Source organism: Drosophila mauritiana, chromosome 3R (genome assembly GCF_004382145.1).
Source record: "Drosophila mauritiana strain mau12 chromosome 3R, ASM438214v1, whole genome shotgun sequence".
Taxonomy (NCBI): domain Eukaryota; kingdom Metazoa; phylum Arthropoda; class Insecta; order Diptera; family Drosophilidae; genus Drosophila; species Drosophila mauritiana.
In genome coordinates this window covers 1,332,596-1,342,597 of record NC_046670.1, presented here as the reverse complement: position 1 = coordinate 1,342,597, position 10,002 = coordinate 1,332,596, and the positions used below count along the sequence as shown (strand labels likewise).

Below are 10,002 nucleotides of genomic sequence, written 5' to 3'. Positions count from 1 at the left end.
CGCGCTTACATCGAACGGAAACAAAAAACAACAATAACAAATGAACGTATGCGCTGTTATGAAGAATAATTATATTATTTTTTTTATTCCCATTGACACGAGACCATGTTTCAGTGTACCTGCTGGTTATTAATTTATTTTATTACTATATTTTGTACTTTTTATTTAAAAAATTTACGTTTCTGTGCAGACTTAAAATGCATTTAGCATCGGTTCCCACTCACATAATTTTTTTCTGGTGTATGTGTGTTTGTTTGATCACTAATTCCCTTCACTTTTCCCGCGCCGCTGTCGTAAATTTCGTAAATTTCTCGCTGTGTCGGCGGTGTTGGTGATGGTGGTTGTGGTGGGTGGTGGTTCCTACCACTAGTTGAGCGCCAATTAAGAAGATTATGATGGAAGGGGGACTACCCTTCTTAACTGCTGGCCTAGGGACTCAGTCAGTTTTATTTTAATAAAAGAATAACGGCTATTGCCGGAGTTGTTCTCATATGAGCTTGTGCTCTTTATTCAATGAGGCTTCGAAACGAACTGAAATATAAAATGATTCTTAAAGCTAACAAAAGAATCGCAGCGGCCACACAAATATGCTGTGATTGCCGTCTGCGCACAAGTTTCCGGCCCAATGCAGGGTCAGCACTTTTGACGTTTTTATATCATATTTCGCTCACTGAGCCAACTGTTCTAGTACGTTGGCTTGTGTTAATTTATATATTAGTAAATAAGCAGCCGCATGAAGCTGGCATTTTTATGTGTATCAGTTTCAGTTTCAAATAGAACTTCTTCGTGTTCGGACACGTGGCTCAAGACTTTTTATTTCGCGTTTACTCTTTCAGCCTTTGCTCTCAATTCGCTGAGTTTGGGTGAAGATTAGGATCTTCCCATTATGGTTGTCAGTGTTCCACACTGGGAGCACCTTTTCAATAAACAATAGGTTATGGGCCCAGCGCCCTAGGAGCTGCCTATGAGATTGCCGGAATGAGTAACCTGTATCAGATCGATAAGCTGGAGGATGGCTCCTATGAAACGTGGAGCATCCAGATGCGTTCAGTGTTGGTGCACGCATGTTTGTGGAAGGTGGTTTCAGGAGAGTCCGTGAAACCTGAGGTTGATACTGGAGGTGCTTGGCAATCCCAAGATGAAAAAGCATTGGCCACGATCATCTTGAGTGTGAAGTCTTCGCAACTTGGTTATGTAAAAGGGTGTCTCACTGCGGCTGAGGCATGGAAAGTTTTACAGGATGTCCACCAGCCGAAAGGGCCGTTACGAACGGTCATGCTGTATAAGAAGTTGCTGAGCAAACGTTTGTTGGAAGGGCAGAGTATATCGTCACATATTAAAGAATTTAAGGAAATCTTTGATGCCCTTGATGCGGTGGAAATTGGTATCACCGAGAAATTGCGCAGTGTTGTTTTGCTGTCGAGCCTTCCAGAGAGTTTCGAGAATTTCGTTGTCGCCATTGAGACGCGCGACGAGCTGCCGTCTTTCGATGCTCTATGTATAAAACTGATCGAGGAAGACAAGAGAAGGGGATGAACGGAGCAGCAGAGAGAAAAACAAACGGAGAGCGCAAAGGCATTTACTGCAGTACATAAGCCACAGGCGCCGGCGAGAGATGCTCGCCGAGCGCAAAGAAGAGGAAAGACGTAGTTTGTTATAACTGTGGAGAGTGTGGGCATTTTAAAGCGAACTGTCGTCGCGAGAAAGTAAACAAAGAGAGCGCGACACAAAAACAATGCTGCTTGTTAAATGCGCTGGATGGTGGTGGTTTTGGCAAAACACAGTGGTGTCTCGATAGCGGGGCTACCAGTCACATGTGCTGTGACAGAAGTGTTTTTACTGAGTTTGAAGAGCACACTGAAAAAATTAGTCTTGCTGGAAATGGATTCCTACTAGCAAAGGGCATAGGAACAGTGAAGCTGAAGACTGATTTATGTACTCTGGTATTGAATAACGTACTCTTCGTCCCAGATTTGAACGGCAACTTTATGTCAGTCAGCCGTGCAGCTCAGTATAAATATTTTGTCAATTTTGGACCACATTACGCGAGCGAATACTGCGTGTAATGAGAGCTGGTAATTTGTATATGTTTCAAGGGAAACATAACAGTTGTTTTGCGGCCGTTGATGCTGATGGTTCACTATGGCATAAAAGGTATGGCCATTTGAATACAAGCAGCCTACAGGAGATGGTGAGGAAAAAAGATGGTGTACGGTTTTGAAAAGGTCGTTTTCAAACCAGACGCAGTATGCAAGACGTGCATGCTGGCAAAAATCCATGTGCAACCATTTCCGAAGACAACGAGGAGCAAAGCTGAGGAGCTGTTGGATATGATCCATTCAGACATGTGCGGACCATATAGCACACCGTCACTTGCTGGATTAAAGTACTTTCTCACTTTCATAGACGACAAGTCCAGGCGGATTTTTGTATATTTCTTGCGGAAGAAGGACGAGGTCTTCACTAAGTTTGTCGAGTTTAAGAAACTGGTCGAGCGACAAACAGGTAGAAAGATAAAATGTATCCGGAGCGATGCAGTTTGAGTTCGTCAATAATGTTTTTGATGACTATTTAAAGGCACATGGGATCGCTAGACAGCTGACGGTTCCACACACTCCCCAACAAAATGGAGTTGCAGAACGAGCCAACCGCACGCTAGTAGAAATGGCTAGGTGCATGTTGCTGCAATCGGAGTTGGGTGAGGCTCTATGGGCTGAGGCGATAAACACTGCGGTGTATCTGACGAACCGATCAACGAGCAGAGCATTACAAAGCAAAACCCCTATGGAAGAGTGGACCGGAAAAATACCAGCAGTGAGCCACTTGAGGGTTTTTGGTGCCATAGCAGTGGCATTGGACAAAGGAGTCCATAAAGGCAAATTCGAATCCAAAGGAAAGGAATATCGTATGATTGGATATTCAATAGCGGCTAAGGGGTACCGTCTGTTTGACAAAGAGAAGCGGTGTGTGATCGAGAAGCGAGATGTCCTTTTTGATGAGTCTGGTAGTTTGGTAAATCATGGAAATACCATTGAGTTCCAGTTTCCCGCAACTGATGACCCGGAGCCGCAGAGTGATTCGAATGCACGGGAAGGTGACGATACAGAACCCGTGGGCAGCAGCGACGACTATGAGAGTGCAGCTGAGGCAGAAGAAGCTGAAGTACATGTGGGGCCTGGACGGCCAAAGATTGTTCGGTCGGGCAGACCAGGGCACCCGAAGAAGCAATACAATGTACTTGGCATGTTAATGGCTAGCGACGTCAAAATTCCCAAGTCCTATGAGGATGCCATAAATTCGTAGTATTCTCCAAAGTGGGAAGAGGCAATGGGCCTGGAGTACAAGGCGCTACTTGCAAATGAGACATGGAAGCTGACTGATTTACCAAGAAATCGCCGGTGTGTGGCTTGCAAGTGAGTGTATTCCCTGAAACGAGACGTCTCTGGTAGAATTGAGCGCTTCAAGGCACGACTAGTAGCAAAGGGGTGTTCGCAGAAGTTCGGAGTGGACTACTTCGAGACTTTTTCACCCGTGTGCAGGCTCGAGAGTGTGAAGCTCATTTTGGCATTGGCAGCAGAGATGCAATTGTACTTGCATCACATGGACGTATGCACGGCGTACTTAAATAGCGAGCTAAAGGATACTGTGTACATGAAGCAGCCCCAAGGGTACACAGATGCTGCTAATCCCGACCAGGTTTTATTGCTGAGGAAGGCAATATACGGCTTGAAGTAGTCAGGCAAAGAGTGGAACTCCAAGCTCGACGGTGTTCTAAAAGACTTGGGATTTAAGGCCTGTAATCATGAACCATGTCTTTATCAGCAAAGTGGTCAAGGTAATCTGATGCTCATCTTAGTATATGTTGATGATTTAATTCTAGCGTGCCAGTCAAGAGAAGATATGGAGGATCTGAAAGCCAAGATTTCAGAGTCTTTCGAGTTCACGGACAAGGGTCCACTGCATTTGTTCTTAGGCATGGAGGTGCAACGAGATGGCGACCTTGGAGAAATCACTTTGGGCCATTCGCAATATATCAAGGAACTATTGCGGGCATATGGCAGCGAGAACTGTAGACCAGCGACGACACCTTTGGATGCAGGTCATCAAGTGGTGTGCTCGGGTGAGCAGTGCCAGAAGGTCGACGCAGGGCAGTATCAGTCTACAATTGGTGAGCTAATGTGGCTTGGGCTTACTACCAGACCAGACATACTACATTCGGTGGCGAAGTTGGCTCAGAGGAACCAGGACCCGCATTCTGTGCACATGGTGGCTGTGAAGCACATCCTCCGGTACTTGGCGTCAACTGTGGACGTCAAGCTGCATTATCAAAAGTGCGGTCAGGCATTTACCGGCTTTGTGGATGCAGATTGGGGAGGCGACCGTTTGGACCGAAAGTCATACACAGGGTATGTGTTTTTCCTGTCTGGCGGACCAGTATCATGGAGGTCCGAGAAGCAGCAGAGCGTGGCGTTGAGCAGTACTGAAGCCGAGTATATGGCTCTGACCACGGCTTGCAAGGAAGCTATAGCTTTACGAAGGCTAATAGTGGAGATCGGATGCGGTGATCTGAAGACCCCGACGGTTATGCATGGCGACAACCTGAGTGCGCAGCACTTAGCGAAGAACCCGGTTCATCACTCTAGGACGAAGCACATCGACATTCGATATCATTTCATTAGAGAAGTCAAGAAAGAGGGTCACGTTGTGTTAGAGTAAAATTCTACGAATGAGATGATAGCAGACATTATGACAAAGAATCTTTCAAATGCAAAGCATAATGGGTTTATGAAAATGTTAAATTTGTTTTAATTTTTGTAAACATGTTGGCATTGAGGAAGGCTGTTGAATATAAGCAATGCCCACATGTGCATATGTAATTTTGTATGAGAACATACATACATACACATGAACTATATGTATGATATGTATATATATTAGTAAATAAGCAGCCGCATGAAGCTGGCATTTTTATGTGTATCAGTTTCAGTTTCAAATAAAACTTCTTCGTGTTCGGACACGCGGCTCAAGACTTTTTATTTCGCGTTTACTCTTTCAGCCTTTGCTCTCAATTCGCTGAGTTTGGGTGAAGATTAGGATCTTCCCATTATGGTTGTCAGTGTTCCACACTTGGAGCACCTTTTCAATAAACAATACAGATTATCGTCGCCAGTGTACTAACACTTATACCTACAGATGTTCCAAACGTTCCAAATGTTCCAGGCCAGTGATCCTCGTTCAAACCATACATTCGACACGGGCCTCACTATGTGCTAGGGGGGAGGAGTTACCATAACAGCGACAACCTTGTCTTCATCACGAACTCATATCTACTCTGTGGATATCAACGAACGATAAGCACCGAAGAATATCAATAGTGACATACATAATCAAATCTAAAAACAGCTTTCTTCTCTACTTTGTGATCATCGACTAACGGGATAAAAAGCTCTAGCGTGTAACCATTGAAGCATACATAATTGTTTTTCAATAAAGCTTTATCGTTGTGTGTTGTACCATCTACTTGAACAGTCGATCGTTTACATTATCGCATAAATAAATCATCTATACAATTAAATATAAGAAGGATACATATGTACATAGATAAGTGTATGGACGCACATCGTAGCCTCCCACCGTGTCGACCTAAGGCAATTTGGTAACTAAGGCGCACTTCATAGCCTAAGAGGAATATTGTATTAGCTTTAAGAATCAGTCGAGTTTGAAAACTGATACGAGCTTCACGATAAAAAAAAACGGAGCTATGCTCCAGAAAAACATCTAAAGGATTTTACCTATAACATCCTTAATGTCTATCGATATCCCGCCTTCGCATTCATACTTGCTAAGTAACGGGTATCTGATAGTCGGCTAAGCTCGACTAAGCATTCTCTCTTCATTTTCATATTTGTTTTAGTCTATAGATTTGCGAAAAAATCGGTTCGCCACGCCCACTCTAACGCCCTAAAACCGTCCAAAACTGGCATGCCCACATTTTTAAACAATTTTTCGATATTTTTAATAATTTTATTATTCTTGTAAATTTCTATCGATTTGCGAGAACGTAGACAATTGAAATTCTGCGAGTTTTTATTAAAACACGTATGCTTATACAATGGTAATCCATCGAGCAGCGAATAACCATGAGAGACGGCCGACCGATCAAACAGCTCTACTTCACGAAGAAGGTAATGCAAGGAATCATAGACGAATATTTTGACGCCTTACTAGAACAGGAATGCACAGAGCATTTACACAGACTCCATAGTTCCACTTTAGCCCTGGTACGGAAAAAGACTGGCCAATGACAGATGTGTGCGGACTATCGAGAGCTGAACGAGAAGTCAATAACGGACGCGTACCCACCCATCATCGCCATAGAAGAACACATTGATAACCTTGATAACATTGATAAGTTGCTCGTTTGATGAGAGCAAGCGGATGAACCAGGAACAAGCGAAGCTGGCCTAACTGAGACACTGGATCAGCGACAAATCGGATTGGGTATCCCGAAGCTCAGTTGTTAACTCGAGGACTTTGCCTAATTACCGAGACCGGACTTATTACCGAGAGTCCAACAGGAAGTATTGCGAGATGCACTTCCGCCGCAGGTGGAGCACCTAAAGATGCTCACACACGACAGCCACCAGTGCAAGTGTTTACAGGAGATCCGCGAAGAGCCACAGAAGTTCCCAGACATCACCATCGAACACGGAGAACTTTATCGACACCTCGGGCATCTCCCCAACGACACAGATATTATGAGAAAGCTGCGCGAGTTACAATCCAGTGCCCGAGTCAGGAAAGCTTTAAAAAACAACTGAGCAGTTTGGGATATAAAATGAGAATGATCTCTTTATTACAAAAGTTGTATGATTTTCCCAAATGCGTCTTCGTCCGAGTTCGTATTGGCGATCTTCGTTGAACTTTCGGTCCGTTCTCAGTACCTTGTTGTTGGGTCGGTGTTGTCTCTCTTTGCAGTACTGGATGGCCGGAGGGGGAGAGAGTATGTTAACTCTTCCCCCCCAGTCCGAAGAGAATGCCGATGGGTAAATGGCCGGATCGGATGGCATGAATTAAATATATGTTTAATAAAGTGTATTTTAGAGGTTAGTGAACATGTGACAACAGTGGCGTTAAGTTGTTTGTGTGTTGTTTCTCCTTTTTTTGTTTTCTCTAATTTTTTTTTTGTTAATTTTTTTCAATACATATATTTCTTGAATTAGATTTTAATGCGTGGTGTGCAATGCGTGGTGTGCAAAAAGAATTCAACCGAACACTGCGTCAAGCGTCGCGCCGCCACTCTGGCGCGACATCAGCTCTTGGCGCTGGCCAATTTTACAAGCTAGATGTTGCCGAAGGAAACCTTATCACTGTGTACATATTTTAATTTTATTTATTATTACTATATATATGTAACGATAGTTATCGATATGCGATGATCGATAATAATAGCAACAAAGCGAGTTGAAAGTTGTGCAGAAAAAAGATCAAGCGGAAAGTTGTCGTGTCCGGAGTAATCAAAAAGTTTTGGCAGGAGTCATCTTTTTATTAAATACCAAATATAATAAGCAAACTATTATAATATCAAAATATTACTAAGATAATCAACATTTGGACCTCAACCGATAAAACAATAAAAAGTTGACCCATTTGTAAAGTGCAGACAGTTGAACAGTTGTGGAATTACGTCAAAAGTGCCAAATATAAAGTTGTAAAAAAGAAGTTGTGAAATTTCGCAAGTTGGTTGGCGTCGGTCGGAAATTTCTAAAAGCGTGCGAATACGAAAGCATGAGTGAGGAGGAGAGAAAGGGACAGAAGTCTGTGCAGACCAAAGAGATGCAAGCAGAGAGTAATAAAAGTCTACAACAAATAATTCAGCTGCTTACTCATAAGATTCAAGCTGATGAAATTACCCAGAAAGAGCCGAAAGTAACAGACAATTTTGCAAAAATTGTAGGCGACTTCGATGGCATCAGCATCCCAGTGGAGATTTGGCTTAAAAATTTTGAGCAGAATGCAGATGCATATGAGCTTATGGAAGAACAACGATATGTGTAGGCACGAGGAAAAATGGTTAAAATGGCCAAGTTGTTTCTGGAGTCAGAGTTGGTGAACACATATGAGCAATTTAAAAATTCCCAAATGGGCGACTTGAAGCGCGCGTCGAAAAGTGCCGATGTACATGCAAAGTTGACGCACAGGATGAAGAAGAGCGACGAAAGCATTCACGAATACATGCTAACAATGAAAAAAATTGCAGCGCTTGGACAAGTCGGTGTTGCGTCTATTATCGCTTATATAGTTGACGGGCTGGATATTAAAAGCGAGTTCAAATTTGCATTGTACGGCAGCAAATCCTACAGCGAACTTTTGCAAAAATATGAGTTGTACGAGAGCAAGTGTGTTATCGAAAATCCGCAAATGCAATACAGTGGTGGCAGAAAAAATATAACCGATGAAAAAAGTATTCGTTGCTACAACTGCGGCTCTAATGAACACATGAGAAAAGACTGCAAGGAAAAAACAAAATGTTTTAAATGTGCAGGCAGCGGTCATATATCTCCAAATTGCCTCTTTACAAAGAATTGCCTCTTTACAAAGGCGTTAGCGCGGCCGGAATGCGCCGAATCAAAAGAGGTAAGTATGTACAATATTGTTGAGACTGGTAGTAACATATGTGCTTCTCCACAGTACAAGCCGATGATCGAGTCAATGATAGCAGAGTACAAGCCAGCCGAAAACGTCGCTGAATGTCCGGTGTCGATGAAGATCGTGCTAAGCCGTCACTCAGCTGTGGAATCCGAGTCGATCAGAAAACAAGTTGACGCCTGGTTGCAGGATGGCATTGTGCGCAAATCTTCATCGAACTTTGCCAGTCGAGTCGTCGTAGTGAAGAAGCTGAAGCACAAGTCAATAACGCGCTGCGCGACGCCGAGGAAGCAAAGGCCGCCAAGGAGGAACTACAGGCGTTGAGCAAGGAAGCCGAGCGCAAGGTCAAGGCCCTGGAGGCAAATGTAGTACAGCTGACTGAAGATCTGGCCAGCTCAGAAAGGGCGCGACGTGCTGCTGAAACGGAGCGTGACGAATTGGCCGAAGAAATTGCCAACAATGCCAGCAAGGGCTCCTTAATGATCGACGAGAAGCGCCGATTGGAAGCCCACATTGCCACTCTTGAGGAGGAGTTGGAGGAGGAAGAGTCCAACTCTGAGGTGGTGCTTGATTGCATCCGCAAGGCGCAGCTGCAGATTGAGCAGCTGACCACTGAGTTGGCGAACGAAAAATCGAACTCCCAGAAGAACGAAAACGGGCGCGCTGTGCTCGAACGCCAAAACAATTAGCTGAAGGCTAAGCTTGCCGAAATCGAGACAGCACAGCGCACTAAAGGCGACAATCGCCACGCTAGAGGCCAAGATCGCCAACCTAGAAGAGCAGCTGGAGAATCAGGGCAAGTAGAGGCTGTTGCAGCAAAAGGCCAATCGGAAGATGGACACGATGGTTAAGGAACACATACTGAAGGCTCAAGATATTTATAAAAAACTAGCTATCAGTTTTCTCGGGCCATATGAAGTAACTAAGGTAAAAAGAAACGGCCGATACGATGTACGGAAAGCAGCTCAGGTGGAAGGCTCTACAATAACTGCAACATGTGCAGAAAATATGAAGTTTTGGATGTACGCGTCTACAAATGAAGATATATGGTCATACTTCTTCACAATATAATATAGATTTACACACTACTTTGTTTCAGCAAACTTCAAGCAATGCTCCAGTCGAACGGTTGCATTCCACACTGAGCGAAATCTATAGAATTATTATAGATCGAAAGTCCAAAGAAAGGCTCGAATGTAATCACGAAGAAATTTTATCAGAAACAATTATCAGTTATAATAACGCAGTCCATTATGCTACTAAATTAACTCCATTAGAACTTTTCTCAGGAAGAACCCATCTTTTTTAAAAAAATATTAAATTTGATAACTATCATGACTATTTGACTAAATT

At 43.6% G+C, this 10,002-nt stretch overlaps 1 pseudogene; it reads left to right on the top strand.

The window, feature by feature from the left end:
* Positions 1 to 7,788: 7,788 nt before the first annotated feature.
* Positions 7,789 to 9,735, top strand: LOC117145015 (annotated as a pseudogene).
* Positions 9,736 to 10,002: the final 267 nt, after the last annotated feature.